The 27,303-nt window shown below is 44.4% G+C and overlaps 1 protein-coding gene and 1 long non-coding RNA gene across 14 annotated transcripts in view; both read right to left on the minus strand.

The window, feature by feature from the left end:
- LOC105466343 (activator of transcription and developmental regulator AUTS2) overlaps positions 1–27,303 on the minus strand; it is a 1,205,160-nt gene that overhangs the window by 283,081 nt on the left and 894,776 nt on the right. The window lies entirely within an intron of this gene.
- LOC139362481 (uncharacterized) overlaps positions 1–27,303 on the minus strand; it is a 41,243-nt gene that overhangs the window by 260 nt on the left and 13,680 nt on the right. Inside the window, exons 2-3 of one of the 2 annotated variants that reach the window (XR_011621601.1) lie at positions 8,488–26,121; positions 1–7,817 (exon numbers count right to left, since the gene is read on the minus strand). The exon at positions 1–7,817 is cut by the window's left edge and continues 260 nt beyond it. This is a non-coding gene — a long non-coding RNA (uncharacterized lncRNA). Of the gene's footprint in view, positions 26,122–27,303 lie in introns of both variants that reach the window. The other variant, XR_011621600.1, reaches the window with a different exon arrangement.

Here is a 27,303-nt window from a genome sequence, read left to right on the forward strand (position 1 = left end):
CTTCCAGGCTGGGCAGACTCAAATCCGTCCCCTTATTACATCCTCACTCTCCTAATGGAATGGTCTTTGATCGTACACAGGCTTTTGCTGTCTTCAATTATGGAAAACAATTGTACCACTTATGGAGGCTGTGACTTCTGGTGCTGTGTTCTCCATTTATTCATTTAGGAGGCTGTGGGTCTGATCAGAAATAGCCACTTTGGTTGACACACCACTACTACCCAGAGGTTTCATAAATCTTGATTAATTGTTTCGGTGCTTTGTTATGAAGGGTTTCCTCTCTGTTGTGTTACTTAAAATTTTTTACACAACCAAGTTGTCAAATGGAGGCAAAAACCCCACATAACATGTGATAATAAGGCTGTTACTGTAAAGGGCGCACTAATCCTGTATTTATTCACCTGTTCCCCATTACGCAGATCTGTTAAACTAGCACTTTGTCCATCAACACTTGAGTGCTTAAAGCTGAGTAGGCCCCTTTTGTAATTGCTGGCACCAGCAAAAGCTAAATTGTGAGCTCTCAGAATGGGGCTGGAACTGCTGGATCTGCCTGATAGAACCCTGCCATGCTCACTTGTCCAAGACCTAGCCCCCCTCCACTTCACTCACCAGTGTGTATATACCAAAAGCTGCATGGTTTTTTTTTTGTTTTGCTTTTTGTTTTTTTTTTCTTTAAGTGAGTTTTGGGAAGAAACAAGAGGAAAAAGTTAAAAAAAAAATTTTCCTCTGGTGACATTTCTGCTAGGTTACAACTCCACCAAAGATTTATAGCTTCGCAAAGCTGCAAAACTAACCATATGGTCAATTAAAAAGAATTCCAATTTCCATGCTCCTGAGCCTAGAACCTGAGATGAAAGTTCCTTGCTTAACAAGGATCTCAGCCTTCTGGGGGGAGTCCTTTAGTCCTTTAAAGCTCACCCCAAATCATGTCAGCTGACACTATGGATGTTTCGATGTTTTCCTACTGAGGGCGGGAGGGAAAGAGAGTTCCCCAGTCCCTGTCACTGCCTAATCTGAAAAGTGCTGTGGAGGCAGAAGGGCCACTTGAAGCGTTACCTCCTTCCTTGCTTCTGGCCCCCGGGTAATTTTTATAGAGTCACAAGTGAGTTGAAGAACTCCAAAGAATTTCACACTTCCCTCCAAGTGGTCTGGCTTCACCTCTGAATCAAGTAGCTCAAAACAGCATTTGAAATCTTAGACTCAGCAGGCTTAGCAATGTCCAAAAAAAGCCCCGCAAAGGCCTCTATGTGGCCAATATCACATGGATATGTGCGCCATCTGGATTGCTAGTTGCCAGTGAGCTTTTTGTGTGGGAGGCCCACCCGGTTCACCACTGCCTTGATGGTAAATACCCAATTCCCTAGCTGAGATCAACGTGGGGACCTATATTCACAGCTGAAACAGGAAAGGGTCACAGACAAATTAAATGCATGCTCTCTGCCACATCCCAGCCAGTCAATCCAAATGGGTTGCTTTCTCGACTCTCCGGACCATAGAAAGATTGGTACTTTGTCATTTATAAGCTCATGAAGTTGGGTGGGGTTCATGTAGGCTGACCTTTAATTTATCAATCAAACTGGGACACTTTCGAGAGTGAAAGTGAGAGCGCTTAAAAATTATGACAGGCCAGGCCAGGTGTGGTGCTTCATGCTTGTAATCCCAGCACTTTGGGAGACCAAGGCAAGGGGGATCACTTGAGGTCAGAAGTTCGAGACCAGCCTGGCCAACATGGTGAAACCCAGTCTCTATTAAAAATACAAAAATTAGCTGAGTGTGGTGGCACATGCTTGTAATCCCAGCTACTTGGGAGGCTGAGGTAGGAGAATCACTTGAACCTGGGAGGTGGAGGTTGAAGTGAGCCAAGATCGTGCCACTGTATTCCAGCCTGGGCCGCAGAGTGAGACTCTGTCTCAAAAACAAAAACAAAAAAAAATTCATTAAAATGAAAAAAAGTTTAAAATGAAAAAATAAAAATAAAATAAAAAATTATGACAAGACAAAGGGCATACAGAAGTTGGGGCTGTTCCAGGGAAACTGGGATGTGTGATTACCTGGATTTAGGAGGTTGTTTTATTATGCTCTCTTCAAATTTGAGGAAAAAAAATTAGAGAGGTAGGGCCAAAGTATCCAAGTAACAGTTTCTCTCACTGGATGACACAATCCAGTTTCCACATTTGGAAATTGCCGGTGTGGCATGGTGGATTTTTTATGGAAATCTGACTGTTTGGTTCTTCTTTTCTTCCTTTGCTCTGCTGTGGCAGTTTGCAAACGCTTTGACCTCAGGACTCCTTTATACTCTTAAATTTTTTTGAGAACTTCCAAAAGGCTTTTGCGTTTGCTACTTAAAAATTAAAGGCTGAACACAGTGGTTCACGCTTGTAATCCCAGCACTTTGGGAGACTGAGGCGGGCAGATAACCCGAGGTCAGGAGTTCCAGATCAGCCTGACCAACATGGCGATACCTCGTCTCTACAAAAAATACAAAAATTAGCCGGGCATAGTGGTGGGTGCCTTTAATCCCAACTACTCAGGAGGCTGAGGCAGGAGAATCACTTGAACCTGGGAGGTGGAGGTTGCAGTGAGCCAAGATCGTGTCATTGCACTCCAGCCTGGGCGACACAGTGAGACTCCATCTCAAAATAAATAAATAAATAAATAAATAAATAAATAAAAAACTGAGAAAACTGTAAAACGTTTATTCATTTAAAAATAACAATAACAAACCTATTACCTGTTAAATACATTTTTATAAAAATAACTTTTTCAAAACAAAAAAATTAGTGAGTTTTACTTTTTTTCAAATTTCTTTAATGTCTGGTTTAGAAGATGGCTGGATTCTCATATTTGCTTTTGCATTCAATATTTTAAATCACATGTCATGTAGCCTCTGGCAAACTCCACCATGTATTTGTGAGAGAATGATAGTAAGTGAAAAAGGCAAATAATGTCTTACTATTGGGAAAATAGTTTTGGCCTTGGAGAACCCCTGACAGGGTCTTGGGGATCCCCCTTAGGTACCTGGGCCACTCTTTGAGAACTGCTGTGTTAATGGAATGAAAATAAAAATGTTTCCCCACTCCTCCTAGGAACATTTGGTTACTAAAGCTCTCTCTGCTCTATAGGAAAGGGAAACTAGTTTTCTTCAGTTGCTAAGTTCAATGGCCATGAAAATCTAATGGAATGAGAAAGATAAAGTTTAAGTAAAGAATTGTAGTGCGGGCCGGGCGCAGTGGCTCATGCCTGTAATCCCAGCACTTTGGGAGGCCAAGACAGGCAGATCACGAGGTCAGGAGATCGAGACCATCCTGGCTAACACAGTGAAACCCCGTCTCTACTAAAAATACAAAAAAAAAAAAAATTAGCCGGGCGTGGTGGCGGGAGCCTGTGGTCCCAGCTACACGGGAGGCTGAGGCAGGAGAATGGTGTGAACCTGGGGTGCGGAGCTTGCAGTGAGCCCAGATTGCGCCACTGCACTCCAGCCTGGGCAACAGAGCGAGACTCCGTCTCAAACAAACAAACAAACAAAAAAAGAATTGTAGTGCCTAAGATATGGGGAAGGGCTTTACTAAGACTAGGAAAAGATTCACCCAGAATGGAGAAGCAGAGAGGAAGCTGTGGATGTCAGAGCACCAGGGCCCCACACCCTATTCTGGAATGGCTCACAGGAGGAAGCAAGTTTCCAGGAGAAATGGCCACACCAGGCTTCTGGTGGCTCATAGGAATGGGATGTGGGGTCTCCCCACAGTGATCTGGGGGACCTAAGGCCTTGCGGACTTCCAGCCTTCAACATCCCTCGGCAAAAAGACACAGAACACGGATACAACTCTTGGGATATAGGATACACTGGGAACAACTTAAATGGGAGGTCCCTTTAGGGGTACAGTTTCAAGTAGAAAATGAAGTTGATGTAAGAAAGCAAAGAAACAGGGTATTTCTTCCACACTAGAGATTGTAGGCTGAGAGTCTTGCTCACTTTTTTTGTATCTGCTTTGCTCAATTTGGGAAGCTAATGGCTTTGTCTCAAATATGTGCACAGCACCCACACCATTCTGAGTCCTTGGTAAGAGTTAAATGGCTCCATCGCTCAGCCTGGTTTATCTGTGCTCAAAAATGTCAAAAGACATGAAAAAGAGAAGATGGAAGAGTTACCATCCAAGGGTCAGAGTCTCCGTACCTGGGGTTCATTCATCAATGAGCTGTGCAGTAGGCTTATACCGTGGGCCAGACAGGCAGCAGCTCATTCTCTTTTAAAGCTAAGTTTAATCTGTAAACTAAAGAATCCTCCCTATATTCTAGAACTGTTATAAGGATTAAATGAAATAATTCATGCAAAAATACTTAACATGGTTCCTGGAACAAAGTAATCACCAATCTGTTTTTCCTTTCTATCTGCTCAACTGTACCTTCCATGGGGTACTTTCCCAAGCTTCCTCCCTAAGTCAGAATAACTTATAATTTCTCATAGTCCCAGTGCCTCTCCCATACACCATGGTTGTGATTCTAAATGGACTTGTGGGATTCCCAAGTCTCTCTCCCATCATAGCAGAAGCTCCATGAGGGCAGGAATGGTGCCTTGGTTCTTTCTTCCCTCCACTGTATTCCCTGTGTCAAGCACAGTGCCCAGCACATCACAGGTACTCAACACTTGAAAGAAGTAATGGCACTTATTGCTGTGAAGAAAGAAAGTGTAACGCGCACCTATCATTACTGTGCGAAAATTCCTTTCTATGGTTTGAGAATGTCATTAATGTAGAAGACTAGATCTCAAGAGTCTGAGACTAAAAGAAAAAATACAAAGAGGAGAAAAATATGCAACCATAAGGAGGCAAAAGGCGAGTCAGCTTAGCATAGATAGGGAATTTGGAGAGAACAAAAATTCAAGAAAAAGGCTTCAGTTCTGAATAAGACTCCAAGTCAGGGTCTTCCTTGCTTTAAATAGTAGAAGTCTTAAAATGCAAACATTAGCATGTTATCCTAACTAATTAATACCTTGCCCTTTCTCCATCACACTGATAAGCATGCTAGTTAGTAAGTGATTAAAACATTTCTACCTGATTATTAACTATACAGTTAAATGCTTAAAAGGAACCACAGTTAATGGGATATCACAGGCAAGATTGCCAATTATGACTGTAACCGTAGTGTATGTGTGTACACGCACACGTTCTGTTCTGAATGAAGACACTCTCCCCACTCATATTTTCTCAGTCCTTTTCTGTCTCATTTTTGGAGTTGGAGATTCAGGACTGACTACTGGGGAGAGAAAGATTTTGGGAAGGCAGAGGAAACGATGAGGAAAAGAGAAGAAGGATCTGAGGCAACGGAAGGATTTCAATATGTGGAAGTAAGAGGTATTAATCTGCAAAATTAAGATGCCTGCTAATAAACATCAAATGCTCGGCACTGTGAACAAAGCAGATGTATTAATTTTCCATTTCTGAAAAAAGCCACACTTCTCCCTGGCTGCTATTCTGCACCCTCCCTTTCTTCACTTCCCTCCCTTTCTTTCCTTCTCTCCCTACCCCCCTCCTTTTTGACAGCACTATTAATGATCGTTAATGCCCCACAGGCTCTAATGGGTCCCACTGGGAGTCCAGAAATACTGCAATTTGTATTGAGGATTTAGACATAACAACAACAAAAAAAAGCCCTCTGCTCCCCGTAGCCAGAGCTTGATCAGTTAGCTACCCCCATGGAATTGCACAACAGAATAATAAATGACAGCTCTTCGATTAAATCAAGCCTTCTGCCGTAAGTGCTGGAGAGAGTGCGATTGTCACTAACAATCTACTGCTTGTTAACACCACTGGGCTATGAACAAACAGTAGTCAACACCTAAAAAATTAAAAGTCTTTGGAATATTTTTGGTATTTGTGTCCACACATACATGCCTATATGAGGTACATGCACATACATACGTATACACATGCACTTTTCAAGTGCCCCATCTTAAGTATTTTGGGTTGGTTTTTGTCTTAGTTACTTTTTCTATTTTTTTGAGACCGAATCTTGCTCTGTCACCCAGGCTGGAGTGCAATGGTGCAATCTTGGCTCAGTGCAACCTCCACCTCTGGGATTCAAGCGATTCTCCTGCCTCAGCCTCCCGAGTAGCTGATGCCCGTCACCACACCCAGCTAATTTTTGTATTTTTAGTAGAGACAGGGTTTCGCCATGTTGCTCAGGCTGGTCTTGAACTCCTGACCTCAGGTGATCCACCCACCTCAATCTCCCAAAGTGCTGGGATTATAGGTGTGAGCCACTGTGCCCGGCCTTAGTTACTTTTTATAATGTTCAGGGAAGCTCCATAAAAAAGCTGCTGTCACGTTAAAACAACAAAGAAAAAGAATTACTTGCACACTCATCTGCACCTCAGATATGGTATTCTTTCTTTTTTTCCTAATTTTAAAAATTTTTGTAGAGATGTGGTCTCGCCTAGGCTGGCCTCAGACTCCTAGGCTCAGACGATCCTCCCACCTCAGCCTCCCACAGCAGTGGTATTACAGTTGTGAGCCACTGTGCTTGGCCCAGTATTCCTGATGAAACAATTTACCAAATGATAAAGGCTTGATTCTGTGTTTCTCAGGTTAGTCTTGCAAGAGGGAACGTGCAAGGCAAGATAGGCTAAAACTGAGTTTGTGGATGATTTATCATTTACACTTATTTCTTCAAGGTTCTTACCATATTGCCTTCTGAATAAAATGTTCACTTTCCAAAAGAGCGTGGTGGTGAAGACCAGGTCTGATTTGGGCTGGTGCTCACTCAGCATCAGTGGTCCCTGTCTTGGAGAGCCGGGCTTCCCCAGATTCTGAGCTCTCTGTGTGTCTCTGTCCTTTCACCTCTCACAGTGCTGTTCTGGACCCCAGATGAGCCTCCAGAAGACTTGAATCGCACAGAGGGTGACTCTGCATGGCCCAGAGTAGGTTGGGACACACCATACACGTACCTGAGTTAATTTCCCCCATATAGATAAGAAACTGCTGAACGCCAGCCCCGAAATAAACAACAGAGCCTGCCTGTTAGATGCTTACATTTGAACTCAGAAGGGCAGCCAGAAGGGGTCCCCACAAGCCCAGGACAGCAGCGTGTGACTGCTGGCTGCCCTCTCTAGAGATAGATGGTGTCCATCTGCAGTTGACCTTTACACTGGGCGCGAAGCACGTGTCTGTTTTGACAGAACAGCTGAGAATAATTATTCTCTCTCCCTCTCCCTCCCTCCCTTCCTCTCAGTCTTGGTGGAGAGTGGGATGCAACACAGTCTCTTCAAGTGAGAGGCAGTAATAGGCAGATGGTTTGAACTACAGTTAGCCATATTCACTTGCAGATTCAGAATTATTGATGATAAAAGCTAAACTATGAGGCATGTTCCATCTGTTTATTTTCCAATTTTCATTTGTTGCAGCCCTGTTAATATTACTGGGATTTTCTTCTCTCTCCAGAAGCGCTGCCATAAGGGCATCTACCTAGAGACATCTGTCCCTCTAGCTCCAGACGCATCACCCTCGCTACTGCTGTTCAGGCTCTGCTCTCTTGCTCCTGGCCACCCCCTTGCCCTGCTCTTCCTCTCTTCTCCTCTCAATCTGGGGAAGTCTTCAGCCTTCTCTTATGATCCTGATTGGCTCCTGCACCTTTAATGTCAGTCCCAGGGGAGAAAAAGACACCCCAGGGATTGTGCTTGGCTCAGCCTGCACCTGGGACCATGTGGCTCCCCGTGTTCCAGTGCTCTGTGCCTGAGATGATCTCAAACCAGGTACAAACCAGGAGGAGGCACCACGTTCAAGGCCAGTGCCTGGTCTTGGAGCATGACTTCTACTCGGAGCCTGGAAAGAAGGGGGGGGTGGTAATTAACCTGATAAGGAACTAAGACATTACTGATATGGAAACAAGCACAAATACATTATGAAAGGCAAGTGCCACTTTGGTCCCTATCCCAGCCTGCCAGGATTGTGGTCCCTACCTTGGGGACAAGTTGGCAGAGAAACGTGAAATGTCCTACCTCCCCTAAACCCTCTGATTAGCAGGATCTTGGCATGTGAGACTTAAATTCCCCAGCTGCGTTTTCTGTCTGAGCTGGCCTGCTCCCTTCTTAGGACAACAGCTGGACTTAGCCTGGGTATAACCATGGTTCAGAGGAGCCACGTGCAATCTGTGTCGGCAGGAACTTCCTAAGTAACTTACAAGCCTCTTTTAATCGAGAGGCAAAGCTCTCCATCTTGTTGACACTTATGACCCTTGATTTAAAATACTCCAATTGTTTAATTCAGATGGGGCCAGGAGAAAGTGCAGGCCCTTTCCATTAGGACACTTTCTAATGGGAGCAATACATCAAGTCCTTGCCTCTAATCTGAATAACAGCTGTTTGGAAACCTGTCCTGGGTCTATCATTTGGAGCTGCATTTAGGATGATCAACATTCCCCATATTAACTTCATGTTTATCTCCACTCTGGGAGAACTGGTTAAAAGCACCAGGAAGGGAAACCACCACCCACCTGGTTTCATGGTGTTTCTGCTCCTTCTCAACCGGACTTCTCTTTCTCATCCAAAAAGGAAGTCTTTAAAATTCACCTCCATGAGGTAAAAATCGACCTCCCGGAGGCTAGCGAATGCAGAGAAATATGCTTACAGTCCTCTAGTGAGCGCTGAGTGGGTGGAGGCTCAGGGCCAGGCACTGCGAAGCCACCAAAGGCAGACTCCACATCTAGTGAAGCAAGATTCACTGAGTTTGAGTCTCAGGCCCTGCTACCTCTCTTGAAATCTCTGACTGCTGTAGCATATTGGTCTGTTCAGAGGTAGCTTTTGACACGAGTACAACTAATCATACTTTCTTCTTTTTCAAGCCTCTTCCATTTAGATTACAACCTTTGTGAAGTCAGAATGTATCAATCAGAGCCCCTGTGGGCCCCGGAATAGCAGGATACTGCACTGTGACTCTGATGTTTTAATGACAATGAAAATTAATGAGTGAAATATGCCTCATCCTTCCTGACAGTTTCACAACAAAACCTGTGTAAATATCAAAACAGAAAAAGATTCTGGCTTGTCTTAGTAGATTACAGAAGCGTGGACACCAAGCCCCAAACACTTGCAGGAACTCACAATTTCAAGAGGAAAACATTAGATGTTTGTCCAACTCACTATATGAAATGAGAAGATACCAAACAAGTAATTGATATTGTCCAACCTTCCTGCAACTGGGACAGCTACTGTTCTCGGTGCTGTTCCCCTTCCTTCCTGCGTCACTCACACATCTACACTGCTATTCACATTTCATCCGCAAGTCCTCTCTGCCCATAATCTCTGTTATTTTGCTGTCGACTCCTCATGCCTCATTAGTCATGTTTGACACCTGCACCTAATGTCTTTTCACTGACAGTGCGGGACAGCTTCTGGTAAGAATAGATATTTTCCAGAACAGCTTCAACAGAGGCCTCTGATTGTGTGGCAAAGGTGTGATATGGGGTCACGGTGGCTGCCCTTTTCCCCATTCAGTAAACCCTCTTCATTAGACCTCTCTAAACCTGGCTCCGTTTAAAGACTGGGCATGTGGCTATTAGGAGCTGGAGGAAGGAATGCAAGCAGAAGGAAATAAAAATAGCCTATAAAGCTTTAATATTTAATTTACAACAAATCTATATACTCGAGCTCCTGTGCAGCAGCCTGCAAGACGGCAGATAAGAAATGTCTCACTAAAGAGAAAAGTATTATAAAGATTTTCATACCCAAGCTTACAATTCATGACTTATTAATGAAATTCTCATATTCAAAAATTCAAAATTTTTGTTTCAATTACAAATTCATTGCCAGGTAGTTCAGCTAACAAGCAACCTCAAATCTTGAGCAGAGGGGAGATGGTTGATGTAAAATAAAACCAAAATGATGTGTATTCTTCAAAAAAGTAATGCTGTATTGATAGTCAAACTTTTCTCTGCATTTTGGCCAATTTTTTTTTCCTTCTTTTTAAAAACAATTTTTGGCTGGGTGCAGTAGGCTCACATCTGTAATCTCAGCATTTTGGGAGGCCAAGATGGCAGGATCACTTGAGCCTACGAGTTTGAGACCAGCCTGGGGAACACAGGACCTCATCTCTACAAAAACTTTAAAACATTAGCAGGGCATGGTGGTGCACACCTGTAGTCCCAGCTACTTGGGAGGCTGAGAGGGGGGAACTGCTTGGGCTGGGAGTTCAAGGCTGCAATGAGCTATAATCAAGCCACTGCACTCCAGCCTGGGCAACAGAGGGAGACTCTATCTCAAAAAAAAAAAAAAAAAAAAAAAAAAAAAGGGGGGGGGCGGGGGACAGGAGTCTTGCTCTGTTCCCAGGATGTTGTGATCCTCCCACCTCAACCTCCCAAGTAGCTGGGATTACAGGTACAAACCACTGGGCCCAGCTTGGGCCAATTTTCAAACATGATCTGTCAGATCATGAAAGATAACACAGGCACACATCACAGTTTACTGACTTTGTAAATCTAATGCCACACTTAGAATTTGTTAAGTCTAATTAGACAGTGACTATTTGGTGACATGAACAGATCCAGCAAGTGGCTGTCATGTGACAACCATTAACATGTGACAGTGGATTGGGCCAGTCAGGTGCCTCTTTTGGGGACCAACTTTCTTTCTCCAAAATGTGTTGAATCATCAAGAGTCTGGGTGAAATAACCAACTAGCTGCACGCAGTGCACAGGCAAACCTATGGGTGCTGCTACCTCATCTCCCCTGGTTCTCCCTCTGAGGAAGCGCTCCTTTCCTCCCCACCCTGGGGAGCACCTGCAACTGTGTGGGACTGTGTTTCAGGAGTCAAGGTGATGGTGAAGGATACTGGTATTTAATGGGCAAAGCAGTGTTGCTAAGTGTTTTGTGATGTGTGGGAGCAGTCTACCCTAAATGCCCAATACTCCTCTACTGACAAACAATGATGTCTTGAGGGAAGATCACGTCTTCTTTGGCTGTTTCCTGAAGTCTTCACTTGTAAAACACATCTGCTTCAGAACAGGACTATGCCATAGTTGTGATATTTGCTGTAAGTACTTTGCCTGAATGGAACTTCCTAATGCTTACAACTGGGTAGGAAGTTAATGAGTGCCTCTTGGCCCATGTGGTACTGGGCCCTTCCCACTATACACCTCACTGAGCCTGGGCTGCTGTAAACAAAGTTTGTTGGGCGTCATGACCTCTGGATGTGAACAACCTGCATTGCTACTTTTCTGCAGGGGACACAAAATATCCTTGAGATCCTGAGTTCTACAAGCACCACTGGAAGCAGTGGGCAAAAGTCACTCTAACAGGAAGAGATCCTTGATTCCATCATGGTTCACTGCCTTCAGGACTCTCTACTCACCAACTATTATTTCACTCCATTTATTTCAAACAGATGCAGGCCATCTCCTATTTCAGTATGGCACAAGTGGGGACAACTGGTAGCCTTGAAGTGTAACATCTTCCATTTGCTGTTGATAGTGTGTTCTTACACAAGGGCTACTATCTTTGTCCAACATTTAGAATGTGTGCCATTAATACGGAGCCAGGATAAACATGGCTGGAGAGGGAAAGGGTACAAGGTGGACCTGAAGCAATTCATAAGCACATGGATGAAGCAGCACTTGCAGCTGGAGGTCCTAGAAACTGGAACTGTCAAACCTGTCACACTGCTGTCACCATGACAGGGAAAGGAAAGTCATGGAGATGCTTCCCTCTCTAACCAGTGTACATCTCTAGAAGAGACACATCTCAGGAACAGCTTGACTAATGGTCAAGTTCTAACAGACATGGAGGGAAGGAGAATACTATTGACAGGAAAAGCAGCCTGGCTGGGTGGGAGGGTAACTTCCTGAGCCATGGAGACACCGCTGACAGTGGAAGTGAAGGGCTCCCCAGGTCACCTGCCTCTAAGACATTAATGGGATTTCTGAGGTTGAACTAGGTTGGAGTTCAAGTTTGTGGGTTGCTGGGGTGGGGGGAAAGGAAAGCTAGATGGCTGCAAAAATGAAAAGAGCATCAGGTAAGGCAGCACAGTATTCCTGACTCCACAGTTAAGAGTATAACAGTTATATGGAGTTTGACAGTTTTGTTTGTGTTGTGGAGAAAGGGGAGAAGGAGCTGTTAAGGGGGAGGTTCATGACATTGGGGCATGTTTGCATGTCTCACGGAGCCTGGATGAGGGTTCCGGGAGGCAACACCACCACCTCTACCGAACAACAAAACCAGGAAAGGGAGGCCTGTGATGGTGAAGGGGCCTGAGGGTAAGTTCCACTGTGCTTCTGCCACCTGTGGGTGTGGCTCTGCAAAGTGACTATAGGCAAAGAAAACACGGGCATTTCTTCTATGGGTAGAATTTCCCTTTCTCTGGGTTCTAACTACTGATTTCCAGGGGCTCTTTGAGCTACAAGGGAAGCTAACAGGCTATCTCATAGGCTAGAAGGAGGCAGTCGATCCAGTTAATGCCCCTGTTTCCACAAGGACTCACAGTTCTAGAGCATTCTTCCTGTCCCCACCTTCAGCTAGTAACACTGCTAACTACTCTCCCGGTCCTCACACATTCTGATCACGTGGCCCCCAGAGTAAAAACAGACTAATCAATCATTTAACTCACCCAAGATATTTTTACTTATTGATATGCTGTAATGATATACCAGTACACTAATGTATTTCTAAAATATACACTCATGAAATAAATCTGAATAGGTGAGATAAAAATAAGTAGAAAAAGTCATTCTAGATTTTTTCCTCACATCTCAAATTATTGTCCTTCATGCACGCTTTGGAAAGTATCAATTTGGGCCAGGCGTGGTGGCTCATGCCTGTAATTCCAGCACAGTGGGAGACCAAGGAAGGCAGATCACCTGAGGTCAGGAGTTTGAGCCTGGCCAACACAGTGAAACTCCATCTCTACTAAAAATACAAAAATCAACTGGGCATGGTGGCGGATGCCTGAAATACCAGCTACTCAGGAAGCTGAGGGAGGAGAATTGCTTGAACCCGGGAGGCTGAGGTTTCAGTGAGCCGAGATTGCACTGCTGCACTCCAGCCTGACAACAAAGAGGGACTCCATATCAAAAAAAAAAAAAATTACTAATTTTGTCAACCTATTATTTTGTGCCTGGAGAAGGTGCTAGAGGCTAAGCATTTCTCTAAGCACTTGAACTTACTGGCTAAAGTGGGAGAAATGAAAGGCGTGGTAGAACAACTTGAGAAAGGCCCACGGCTTCCAAAGAGGCTCCTTCATCCCGCCCCGAATAGAGAAGCGGAATCTTTCCGACTTGAGGAAAGCCACATGTGAGATTTTTTTTGTCTGTCTCCATTTCTAGGATGTCAGATGTGGTTGCGATTTTTATGCTTTCCTCTCCTTTCCACATTCTCCATGTGGTGCTCATTTTTACCATTTGCTTTGGGTTTCATGCCATTCTGTCGCTTTTCTTCTGCATTCCTTTTCCTGGGCTTTTACTCCCACCACAAGCTGCTGGTTGATTTCAGAGCAACTTGTTGCATGATCAGGACAGAGAAAGTAGGCTGCTCTTCCAAGAACGGGACAGGAGAGGGGCCAGAGAAGGCATCCATACACTGGGATGTCCTGAGTGAGAGATGGGTATTTGCTTTTTTTTTTTTTTTTTTTTTTTTTTAAGACCACCAGTACCTTTAGCAACCTGAGGTGGAGGGAGCAGAGCAGTGCTGGAGAGGGAGGAAAAGTGTAGTTGTGATTAGGAAATACCAGGATTCCACCTCTTGGACAATACTGTAAAACACATATACTCACTGTCTATTTTCGGTAGGACATTGTATCTTGAGCTATGGCACTCCACATGTGCAGGAAAGTCAGGATCAAGCCAGGATGGTTCAGAAAGGAGCAAGAAACCCAGCACACAGCTGGAGTCATCCTCAATAAGTCCAACTGGATTCCACTCTGAAATCTCTCTTGAAATGGATTCTATCATTTGTTCAGAACCTGACTATAACCTCCCACCTACATTCAGGAGCCTGCAGACCTACCTTACTGTAAACTAACAATTCTACACCAAAGCTTCTGCCAGTTTTCTTTCAAAATTAACCATCTTATAGTTCTTCCCTTCTTAACCTCCTGAGACTCTCCACTGGTGAGAGCAATGGTTCTCAACATTTATTTCTCCTGCCCAAAGAATACTAACACATTCCTATCGATGACTATGGCTAAGGCAGGGTTCTCTGGCTGAGGTGGGAAACTGACCCTCCGCAAGGGGTGGCCGGGATCTTGGGAGTGGTATGTAATCGGAAAAATAGAGCTTCCTCCTATGAGCACTTGAGATCCTTCACATTCTGAACCAACCTATTTGCAGTGTTTGCAAGTTGCATCGCCAGCCTCTTCCATGTTGTTCCCAGTTCCCTGGCCATCCTGGAGGACTGCACTCTTAGACCGGGTGGAAATTTGCCTCTCTGTGCCTTTGCACATGCAGTTCCCTCTGCCTGGAACTCCTCCAGCCACTAACTTATCTTGCTGAGCTCTCTGAAATGTCAACTTTTATCGCTGAAGGAAATGATTGCCTTTCCACCTATCCCTTCTCCTTTCCCTTCAGCAGGCCCGATTCCTCCTCTGGGACCCTTTAGCACAATGTCTGTCTTGTGGACACATGCGTCACACTGAGCCACAGTTGTTCATTCACCTTCCCTGAGACTGTAAGCATCCTGAGAGCAGGGACCTGTCTCATTCGCATTTGCTGAGCTGATGGCCACCTTAGTGCCCAGCAAGACTCAACACGGTAGAAATGAGCTGAAAGAGATGCCAAAACCAATGTCCTGGGGGCTGCTGGTGACTGGAGCCATTCTCCTTGCCCTCCTCTTCCACAAAGGTTTGGTCCAGCCTCATGCTTTGGGGCTGCTCTGCATCTCTTCACTGCCCTGAGCCTCCTCCTGTGCTCAGTCCTGACAGGGCGCTGTTACTGTGGCAGCAGTGATTTACAACTGCATTTAGCTGAATCTAATCAGAAGTGTGAATACTCCCCTTCTATCTGGCACACATCATCGGAGCTCTAATTATTCACACATTTTGGCAAGCATTCTGGTGTTCCCCTACCAAGCTCCTAATCCCAGCAGATCAGTTAAAATAAATGAAAGAGAGAATCAAAAGGCACTTTAAAAATTCAACTGTTCTCCAAATGAGTTTGAACAGGCTCCAGTTAACTAGTGGTTGCAGCTGACTGGCATTTAAAATATAAGAACCCTTCTGCCCACCAACCCCCCACCCAGTCCCTTCCTGCACCCTCTGCTTATAAGAACATGATTCTCCCCCATTTAAGAGAAACACCTGAGACCAGGCCCTGACATGTTTTCAATGATCTGCATTAAAAACCAGGAAAACATAGTCACCACCCCAAAACCCAATCAGTGCCAAAGCAATTCTGCTTTTTCCACACAGGTAATGCGATACCAGCCCAGGACTGACGATTACTACTTCCAGAATGCACTATTAAAGAGCTCCCCAAGTGCAGGAAGCCATTAAGGCAAAAATTAAAGCCACGTACCAACCTCAGAATTCAAGAAGTTTTCAAATACACACACACACATGCAATGACTATGTGGCTCTGTGGATTTCAAGAAGGCAATGCATGCAGGTTTCCACACTCCTTGATCTTTCTGTTGGCCTGGACTTCTCTTCCCCAGAGAGCCTCAAAACTTGCTCCCTCAGCACCTTCAGATCTTTGTTCCACTGTCACCCCTCAGTAACACCTCTTCCCACTTCTTCTCACTCCCGGCATTCTGTCTACCCCTCTTCCTGCTTTCTTTCTCTCCTTGGCACTGATCACCACCTGACACATGCGTTATGTGTTTTACTCATTCACTCACCATTCCCTTGTACTCACAGCATGTAGGGATTCTTGACTATTTGGACTATTGCGGCTGGAGCAGTGTCTGATGTGTAGCAGGTGCTCAGTAAACATTCGTTAATAGTAGAGTGAATTCCTCCTGATGGTTTCTGCATGTCTGAGACCCTGTCCCAGGAAGCTGCAGGCCTTGTGCTTTCTCAGACTGGCTGTGTGGAAGATGCCAAGTATTGAAATAATAACACGGGACCTCGGTGGAAACTGAGGGTCCTAAATCCCTGACTCAGCTATGCCCGTAATGAATGGGCAACCCAAACTTCTGTCCCTGCAGCTTTAAAATCAGGGGAATGCCAGGAAAATCTACCTTTCAGAATTATTGGGAAATTCAAATAACAGGTAGGAAGAACCTTGGAAAAGTTAAAGGCATTCTCCACATGCATGATGATATTATTCTCCCAAGATAAAGCAGTGCTCTCCATTTTATTTTCCAAAACCAAGTATTCTCAGTTACATAACAAGAAAGTCTAACCATGGTTACACGTAAGGGAAACAGCACAACAACCCATCATGATCTCTTCCATTTCCAAACTTTGACTTGCCCTAGATAAAGCAACCTGTCTGAAGCCTCAAGAAGTGACTGTGTGTGTGTGCGTGCAACTGTGTACGTGGTATGTGTGAGTGGGGTGCGTGATGGATGCTGATGTAACATGTGCATGTGTGGGGTGTGTGTGTGTATATGTGTAGGGGTGGCAGGAAGAGCTTCACCAAACTTCTGCTGCAAAGGTATATACTTACCCTAACTAACCTCACTCTAGGAGGCTGTAAGCAACTGTTTACTGGGGCAAGAAGATTCTAGACAACTCCTTGGACAGATAAGGGGAATACTTGCAGTGGTTGACCAAGTAAGCTAGACCGAAAACAGATTAATCCTGGTTCTTTGAACAGTGAGCCCCAAAAGGAACTTTTCATCTGGTCCCTAGTTTAAATAGGAGGGGGGTGGACTTTCAACTTGAGCTTTTTTTTTTTTTAAAAAAAAAAAAAAGAAAAAAAAGAAAAGGTTATTCACAGGAGAGAAGGTTGCTTAACACTGAGCAGAACTGTTCCTTACTCTCTCCCAGGTGCCCTGGGTAACTGAGAGACTTTTGTTACTAGGGTCGGCACGAGACCAAGGAAAATATCACCCTACTTGTCTATTTATATAAAATACTCCAACCATTTCTGTGTCTTTACGTTTAGGGGTAATAGCCACACAGCATAGATGTTGATGTTTCATGCATGTGAAATAACACAGTAGAAACCTACTTTAAAAAATTACTTTTCTTCAGTGTCACCATGGAAACCGGCCAACATAATCTCTCCACACCTAACTCTGGGGGGTAAGGAATAACAGTGACTGGGGAAAAAAATCAAAACACTGAAAATGCTCATAAATTCTATTACGTGCCAAAAAATGTAACAGGAGACATTTTTCCTCAGCTTTGGGCTGGGATGTCAACCTGTAATGTTTACTTTTTGAACTTTGTTTGATTTTCAGAGCTAAAAAAAATCAACTTGGGAAGTTTAGTGAAGTTCCTGCAAAGCAATAAATCACTTCAGGGCCTCCAGCAGCCTCCAGCCTGTTCTCTTAAGTGGACTGGAGTTGGAGGCTGCAGAGCAAGGGAAAATGGCAGGCAGTGGGAACTGAAGGGATCTGAGTTAGGGGGGGCGGTGGGGACGTGGAGACACTCGTTAAAAGAAAAAGAAAATGTGGGAAGCAGGGCAGTCAGAGCCAGCCACAGCTCCCCTTCTCATTGCAATTATGGCTGTCGTCTCTAAAGCACCTACATTCTGGCATTTTCCTTGCCATGGGCCCCAAACAAGCTTTTCATGAGGCTGAGTGTTTGGTTGATTCAACGTTAGGTCCACTATGCTTTTCAAGAGTGATAAAAAGACATAAAACTCTTTCAGAGTCTGATTATTTGTAAAATAAATATAGTTTTGAAAAAAAAATACCCAAGCCTAGACTTTGAAGGGAAAGATTAGTAGAGATTTCTCAATTTGATATCTGTTTCTTTGAAAATCACTCATGGTTTAAGAAGACAAGCTTCTTAGCAATGACTTCTCCTGCTTCTCAACGAAATGTTCCTGGTGGAGACAAAATATTGGTCATGAAGATCAGCTCTGCAATGAAAAGGCCTATTTTATTCTGAGTCTTGAATTCCTAGTTCAAAGAGGAAGCTGATTTCAAAGTGTATCATCCCCATTTATTTATTTTAAATTTTAATCTCAGGGATGCTGAACATAAATCTTTACTATTTTCTTGGATGACTTTTTGGCAGAGAATACTTCTCCTGCCTTATCATTTTACGTATTTTTTGCTGGTCAGTGGATTTTATTTAACTGCCTAGAACTGCATCTCAATTTTAAATACCATTTCCTGCCCCTTCAAAACACCCTAGCAATAACAGTGCTTAGTATATTATAGTAAGATATAAAATAAATGTCTTTTTTGAAAGGAATTAGTAGACCTTCCAAGAAAGGTTACTTAATGAACTAACAGAAATCACAGGAAAGTAAAGGTTTCTAATATAATTTCTAATATAGGAATTGTAATTCTTATATTAGAATTCACATCCAGGCTGATACTTATGCTTTAACTCCTCCTGGACTTTGTTGTCACTCCTCAATTATATTTCTATTAATGTGTTTTCCCCTAGCTCTTTGGGGGAGCAAGTTAGTATTTTCCTTGATGAATTACAGAGGTAATCTTTTCCCACCTAGAACATAAAGAAATTCCAAGACTTGGCCAGAATAGAATATAGTAGTGAAATTCAGAGGAGTAATTAATTGAGAAGGCTCTCTGACACAACAAGCCAAATGAGGTTTGACTTTGGTGCTTGGGCATCCATCTATTCATGCACTCACTTAGCCATCCAGCCCATCAGCCATCCAGCTGCTCCTTGGTACATGCATTCCATCACTGTACTCACGTGTTACTGCATGCAAGATCCATTCGGAGAGCTGGAGACAGATAAGACAACCATGTATTCCCCCAAGGAGCTCACATACCAGCAGGGGTCATATAACATTTTCCCCTTTCCTTTTCTGAGCTCCCGAAAAAGTAACCTCCCTCCCTTTGGAAATGGAAATGTACCTTCTTCCACATATGCCTTCCTGAATTTTTGGTCCTGAGCATATACATTTTTAGAAAACGAGGAGGTGTGCATCTTTATCAGCAATCACTAGTAATGAGCTTTTTAAAAAAAAATAATAATCAGTGGCAAGTTCCCAAAGATAAAACATGAAAAGAAATATAGTACTATGTGGAAGTGGGAAAGGGGGCTTATGGGGGAAGGGCAGATAAACATGCATAATGTGGATAAAAATGCAAAAGTTATTATAATTTATTCATTAAATCCAGCAAAGGAGAACAACACTTTCTCAGAAACACCCAACAGAGGGGGCTGCACTTCCAGGCCACTCCTCTTCCCTGGCAGTTTCAAAACACAGCATGGGGCGCCCGGAGTGTTCTCCATGGGTCTTGCGCCAAGCCAAGGCCTTTCGTCTTGCCAAGAGGGGGTCACGTAGTTTGCTCAGATAGCAGTTCACAGTGACTCTCTATACATGGTCCCCTGCAGGGAGCCCTGGGAATCAGGACTTCTGGGCTTATGGTCTCCTCTTTGTCTCTAAGTAGCTGTGTGACCTTGAGCAAGTCCTTCAGCCTTCCTGGGCTTCAGCTCTTTTGTTCCTAGAGAAAATACCCACTTTGGCCACAACTAGCTCCCAGACTTGTGGTAAGGATATAGTAAGAGAATGCACGTGAGAATGTTCTGAGAAAAGTAAAACACAAGTGCCTGAGGCTACTATCATCTGACTAAATTCAATTCCCCACCTGAGGGCATCTCTTTCTCTCTCTTCTTCCCCATCCTCACCCCAATTGTTCTGCCCTTTCAAGATACTCCCCTCTCGCCAACACCAGTGTCATAACGTGAACAGCCAGTACCTGATGGGAGTGTGGCTGAATTTGCTCACTGGCTATGGGGAAGGTGAATAAATACTTAATGAATTTACCAATTCATTAAATAAACAATCTTGGAAGTTTGGAGGACCCAATGAGACCCTCAGGTCTCAACTTAGGGTTAGGGAACAGCTGCACCCATGAGCAACGCCCCCTGTGCCTACACTGCTGCTGTTGGGCCAGGCTGCCTGCAGGCAGCGAGACAGGCAGGTCTCCACCGGGAGGCATGGGGTGGAGGAGCTTCCGCCAGAAGAGGAATCCAGAGTAGTCAGCCTGAGGAACACAGGTGCCAGGAAGGCCGAAGAACACCACACCTGGGCCTGCAATTTGGTGAAACATCTAGTGCTTCCTAGGTGTCAGATTCTGGTCTGAGCGCTTTTAACATATACTAAGTCATTTGGCCAGGTGCGGTGGCTCACACCTATAATCCCAGCACTTTGAGAGGCCGAGGAGGGTGGATCACCTGAGGTCAGGAGGTAGAGACCAGTCTGGCCAACATGGCGAAACCCCATCTCTACCAAAAATACAAAAATTAGCTGGGTATGGTGGTGGGCACCTGGAATCCCAGCCACTCAGGAGGCTGAGGAAGGAAAATCGCTTGAACCTGGGAGGTGGAGGTTGCAGTGAGCTGAGATTGCCCCATTGCACACCAGCCTGGAAAACAGAGTGAGACTCTGTCTCAAAAAAAAAAAAAAACAAAAAACCATATATATACACACACATAATATATATATGTTTATATATATATAAATATATATGTTTATATTATGTGTATACACACACACACACAGTCATTTAACTTGCCATGAGCCTATGAGATGGCACAATCATTTCCCTCATTTTATGGATGATCACATTGAGAGATGTAAAGGAAAGGGAGCCTGCCCAGGATCAGAGTCTGGCTCTTTTGAGTCCACACTCAGATGAATAATGGGACAGATGAAAGACGGAGACAGAGAGAGTGAGAGTGAGAGAATAAGGAAGGCCAGTTGCACAAAGAGCAACAAAGACATGAAGACACGGCAGGCACTCCTGCCAGGTAAACATCTGAGCAGGGGGAGAAAACTAAGCTTTGACAGCTTTTTCTTTGCGGTTTAGGACCCTGTCTACAGCCTCATGGCTGATAGGTACCATCCTGTGACTGGTGGATGAAACTGGCCCATGCCACATCCTCCTTCTCTCTTGGTGTTATCTGGGTCTGGAATAAGCCATGGCAGGCTGATACTGACTTGGGAGCTGGAGGTGAGCAGCCAGCTTTGGCAAGCTTCTTCTGCCATGAATATTCAGACTGAATCTTTTAAAAAGAAAGCTCCATTTTCAGAAGCATATAAACTGTGGTGAGGATGATATCATGGCCTCAGGATGGCATTGGGTCAGTTTTGAAATCTATGAGCATGACTGATCAGAGGCTAGAAGCTGGCAGGGAGAAATAAAGTCCCCTTATGTTCTAGGGGCTGTGGACCCAGATCTATCAGACTCACTTATTGGCCCATGCTCAACAATGTTTTGAGCAAGTCCAGGTGCCCTGAAAGCCAGGCATTATGGTCCATTGGTGACCTGTCAGTCTCGGCATCTATGGTCTAACATGCACATTAGACCACCACTCAAGGGTGCTGGTATAGGATGCAGTAAACTGGGCTGTGTACACAGGTCATGGGTCACTGTAGAAACTAGCAATTCTGGTTCATATCTGGTTCCAAGCAGTCTTTTCAGCTCCTGCCTGCTATGGCAACTCCTTCTCTCCCCGCAGCAAACCCACACAGAACTAGCAACTCGTTACCTCCCTTCTGCTTGTCGAGCTCCTGCCCTGATGATTCTTCTAATGTCTGTAAGATCCGCACTGATAACATCTTCATTCTTGGTATATTGATATTTGTGGGTTTTTTTTTTTTTTATTTGTTTCTTGTTCATCCTAGCTACAGGTTTCTCAATTTTGTTAATCTTTTCAAAGAACCACGTTTTGGCTTTGTTTTCTCTACTGTTGTTCTCTATTCGGTAATTTCTGCTATTTTATTGTTTCCTTCCTTCTTCTTAGGTTGGGTTTATCTGTGTTCTTTGATTCCTAGCTCCTCATGGTGGAATTTTGATTTATTTAGACCTTTCCTCTATTCTAATATAAGCATTCCTCTATTAATGTAATCTAACACAAGCATTCCTCTCTGAGGAACTGCTTTAGCTGCATGCCAGATTTTGATATGTTGCATTTTCATTTTCATTTAGTTTACAATAGTTTCTAATCTCTCTTGTGACTTCCTCTTTGACCCATGGATTTTTTAGAAATATGTTGTTTAATTTCTAAATATTTGGGGTTTTGCTGGGTATCTCATTGTTGTTGATTTCTAATGAACTTCTAGCTTCACAGCTCAGCTCAAATACTCCCCTCACACTACACCTCCCTTGGGTCAGAATTCGACCATAAGCTTCATGAGGATATGGGCCATGTTCTCCCATTTACTTAATGCTGTGATTAGCCAGTGATTAGCTCAGTGCCTGCCCACAGGATGTACTCAAGAAACATTGGTCAAATGTGTTGATGATGTCCTCCTGTATATTTTCTAAATGCTTTGTTACTGTCTGTGAAACTGAATTAGAGTCACCCAAGTATAAATCTGCCTCACTACGGTGGGAACTTGGGCACAGCAGGAACCTGATTTTTGTCATCTCTCTACGGCTTTGTCCTAGGTTGTTGACACATTCTGGGGGCGTTTACTGAAGGATGTCTAAGCAATAGCTTTATACAGAAAATCTAGGTCTTTTATGCAACATTGATGGGACTGTATGATGGGGCTCTTGGTTTCGGAATGTGGATGACATAACCAATGCTATACTTAACAGCGGACACTGGATGGGAAAAGTCAGTTACCCCTGATGAAATAATATGCTTCCACCGTTAATCCATAACATTCATCCAGTTGTTCCTTTTCTATGACTGCTTGTCACAGCAGAACCGCATTGGTGCTTTTCTCAATAACTTTCTTTAATTTGTACTGTGTTTTAAGAATGTTTTCTGCCTTATATATTTATTGATTGCTTTTCCTTAGAATGAGTTGCTTTGGGGTCTCAATCTATCTGTGTTTTTTGTTGGTTTCCTCAAATTCATTTTCAAAGTAGGTGGGATCAATCACTCATATAATCAATCACATAGGCTGTCAATAAAGTTTTGCTGAACAGGACTGTCATCATCCCATTAGGGAGCTAATCAGAAACCTTATCTTCCAGTGCTTGGTGAAGAAAACGGGAACTTTTCCTGTGTACTAGCGAATGTGACGGGAAAAGGGAGCCCCTGGGACCGAGGTGGGACTGAGGGCAGAGTCAGCTACGTGGCTGTCTCACCTTGGGAGAGGGTTCTAAGAGCCCTGGGCTGGGGCTCAGTTAATTGGTTCCAGTGCTTCCTTCTTCCCTGAAGGGATACGCGTCTTCCCTTAGGCCATTTAGGAAGGCTGGAAGGTCCTCCCAGGAAAAGAGATGAGAATGTTTGGGAGCAGGAGGAATCCTGAGAGCTAGGACGATCCTGAGGCTCAACTCAGGCTGGCCCATGAGGAAAAGTGAGATCCAGAGAAAGAGCTGAGGACAGCAGGTTGCTGGGAAAAAGAGGCCCATTAAGGCTTAGCCTGCAGCTTTCAGGGATAAGAAGGTCTGACTGAGGAGAAAGAACACCAGGGCTTGGAGGTTAGGGGACAGAACTGAGAAGATACACCAAAAAGAAACAGAAAATGAGGACAGCTCCAAGCAGGATTTGGCCTCCGACCGATTGGGGGGATTATCCTTCACCAGGTCCATCAGTGTGAGTGGAAACAAAAGCCCCGGCCTCCTTGAGGGCACCTGGCGCACTCTCCAGGCTGGGCAGATGAAATGCTGGGAGCCAAATGACAAACAGAAGGAAATGCCAGCTTTCAGAAATCTGTCCATAGCCATGCTGGCACCCAGCACTCCTCAGCTTAGAGCGCCGGGCACGGGGGCTTATGAAGTGACTCTCCAGCCCTCTAAGGACAGATGTTCTGCAGGTCTGGTACTGCAGCCTGGCCTCCTTGCCTTGCACAACGGCTGCCTGTGGGCTTGCTAGGCCTTCCCATTGCTGGGTTCCAGAAGCTCCTGGGAGGGGCTGCCCGTGGCGTTTCTGGACTGGGCTCTGTTCTGCGCAGGCAGCATTTGCCCAGACCACCAGGTCTGAGGACACTCTCCCTTCGGAGCCCTCTACAAGGGGCTTCCCTCTTGGCCCACCACTGCCCCAGCCTTCCATCTACTCATCCCCCTATTTTAACGGTTAAAGACATGCACACAGAATGCTTCCTAATTACTACTTTAATGGCAGATGCAGTCATTTCCTTGGATTTTTACTGCCATTAGTTTTCCTCACCGATTTATCCTTAGCTACTCTCCTTGAATCTTGCTTGCCTCCCCTGAGCCTTTCCTCCTCGCTCCTCACGGCTTGTCAGCACGCCTCCAGTCCCCAGGAGAGATGGAAAGCCTTGTAGAGCCCACTGCGCAAACACACATTCCTATTCATTTATCACATTTAGCATGCGCACTTCCACTCTCATCAAAACCGGCCCCAGCTCGCTAACTCATTTCCCTCTCCCAATTACAAATTAGTCCATTAGGCTGTCTGCAGTAGGCCCTCTGTTGCATCTTGGTAATGGCTTCTGAGATTTCCATCATAATCGTAATGGCTCCCTATGCAGCCATGAGGGCAGATGGAGGCCGCTAGTGGGTAATGAGCTATCACGCTACCAAAGGGCACAGCCCTGGGCTCATTATTTAGTCTTGGCTGTTTTGTGAAAACAACAAGAAAGGTAAAATGCTGAAGGGAACACTTTAGCATATTAAATTAACACTTCTTGAAAATTCTCTCTGTAAACACGCCATATTTTCCCTTTATGCAACATCCCCAGTGTCGGAGCACACTATGGAGGGTTGGCTGGGAGGGGGTGAAGGGGAGGAAAGGAGAAGGATGAGGGAAATGAGTCAGAAAAAGGAGGGCAAAATATGTCACTCAAGAACATTTCACAACATGCTGGAGAAGTCTTCACATTAAGCGGCTAGCGTCCTTTCCCAGTAACGCTCCTATCATACCAACTCCTTTGCCTTCCAAATAGGGAGGGGCTGTCCTCAGCAGCCAGCCTCACTCCATGAGGCTCTGTCCCTAAACACCAGTTTACCACCATGCCCACAGGGAAAGGCCCTGTGGGACCTAGACAAGGTACTGTCTGCTGCAGCTTTTAAAGTGATGCTATGCAATCTTTTTTTTCTCTCTTTTTATTTTTTTTAGGGAAAATACAAAAAACAACAAAACAAACGAAACCAAAAAGACCACTATCACCACCACCACCACCATGACCACCACCATGACCACCACCACAGACTACCAGCCCATGCATGACAACGACAGCTAACATTTATTTTTATTTATTTTTTAATTGAGATGGAATCTCACTCTGTCACACAGGTGGCAGTGCAGTGGTGCGATCTCGGCTCACTGCAACCTCTGCCTATTAGGTTTAAGCAATCCTCCCACCTCAGCCTCCTGAGCAGCTGGGATTACAGGCACGTGCCCTCACACCTGGCTTTTTTTTTTTTTTTTTTTTTTTAGTAGAGACGGGGTTTTGCTATATTGGCCCAGGCTGGTCTCGAACTCCTGACCTCAAGTGATCCTCCTGCCTCGGTCCCCAAAGTGCTGGGATGATGGGTGTGAGCCACCGTGCCTGGCCAACAACAACTAATATTTGTTAAGCACTAACTTTGGCCTGACACGGCACTAATAAGCACTCGACATATACTACTATTAGTTCATTTAATCTTCACAATGTCCCTAGGTGACAGGGCTATGGCTGATGAGGAAACCAAAGATGAGCAAGGTTTGATAACTTCCCCAAGGGTATAGAGAGAGACAAGATGTGAGCCTCAGCAGCATGACTGGCAAGCTTACACCCTAACGCCTGTGCCCTGTAGCACTGTGCCCTCGGAGGACTGGCGTGGCACATTTCCTTCTAGAGCTGACCTCTCTAGGTCTCTAGGAGCCCTAACATCACCTCCCACCAAGCTTTTTGCATACTTTTCATAAGGTTTACCTGGCAGAGGCAGACTTCTGATTTAATAGAGTTATTTTGCCTAATGTCATCAACCCTTGCAAAACAGTTTATCCCCGATGCCCCTTGACCCTCAGCTTCATTAGGTTTTTTTCTTCAACAAGTGACAGCCTTTGGTTGCCAGTCCTTAATTTTTCAATGTAGAGTTGAATTCAGGCTTCTCAGAATACGTATCTTCAGATCTCTTTCCTGGAGGAAGAGCTGGCCGCAGCTGCACCCTGCATGGCGATCCAGGTGCCAGCACCCTTGCTGGATGGAAATGAACAGCAATCATAAAGATCACAATTATAAAGAGGGAAATGTGACAGGAACACACGGGGTCCCCCTAATGGGAGCCAATCCAGGCAGAGGTTGAGCCCACAGTGGTTTTGAGGAAACACAGGTGTGAGTCTCATGAAACCAGAGGTACTTTTTTTTCTGAAGGGTTTGGAAATTTATTTTTACAAATTCAATAGTTTTTTGGGGTACAGGTGGTTTTCAGTTATATGGATAAGTACTTTAGTGGTGATTTCTGAGATTTTGGTGCACCCGTCACCCGAGAGTGTACACTGTATCCAATGTATCCAATATGTAGCCTTTAATCTCTCACTCCCCTCCCTCCCTTTCCCCCGAGTCCCCTAAGTCCAATATATCATTCTTAGGCCTTTGCATCCTCACAGCTTAGCTCCCACTTATAGGTGAGAACATACGACATTTAGTTTTCCATTCTTGAATTACTTCACTTTGAATGATGGCCTCCAGCTCCATCCACGGTGCTGCAAAGGCCATTGTTTCGTGGCTGAGTAGTATTCCATGGTGTATATATATCACATATTCTTTATCCACTTGTTGATTGATGGGCATTTAGTTTGGTCCCATATTTTTGCAATTGTGAATTGTGCTACTGTAAACATACACGTGCACATATCTTTTTCATATGACTTCTTTTCCTTTGGATAGACACCAAGTAGTGGGATTGCTGGATTGAAGAGTAGTTCTACTTTTAGTTCTTTAAGGTACCTCCATACTGTTTTCCATAGTGGTTGCACTAGTTTACATTCCTGTCAGCAGTGTAGAAGTGTTCCATTTTCACCACAACCATGGCAACATCTATTTTTTTTTTTGACTTTCGAATTATGGCCATTCTTGCAGGAGTAAGGTGGTATCTTATTGTGGTTTTACTTTGCATTTTGCCAATAATTAGTGATGCTGAGCATTTTTTCATATGTTTATTGGCTGTTTGTGTATCTTCTTTTGAGAACGGTCTATTTATGTCCAGAGGTACTTCTTTTGACAAACGTTTGTAAATAATAAAATGTGGAGATATTTTCAAAAGGCTTTTGTCCCTGCTTTCAAGTCATCCTACACCTTTCCTAAAATGCCTAAGGTTGATCCCAAACCTACAATCTCATTGTTCTTTATTGGCTCTTAAATCCATTAACACACTGCTTC

This window comes from Macaca nemestrina, chromosome 4, assembly GCF_043159975.1.
Source record: "Macaca nemestrina isolate mMacNem1 chromosome 4, mMacNem.hap1, whole genome shotgun sequence".
Classification (NCBI taxonomy): Eukaryota; Metazoa; Chordata; class Mammalia; order Primates; family Cercopithecidae; genus Macaca; species Macaca nemestrina.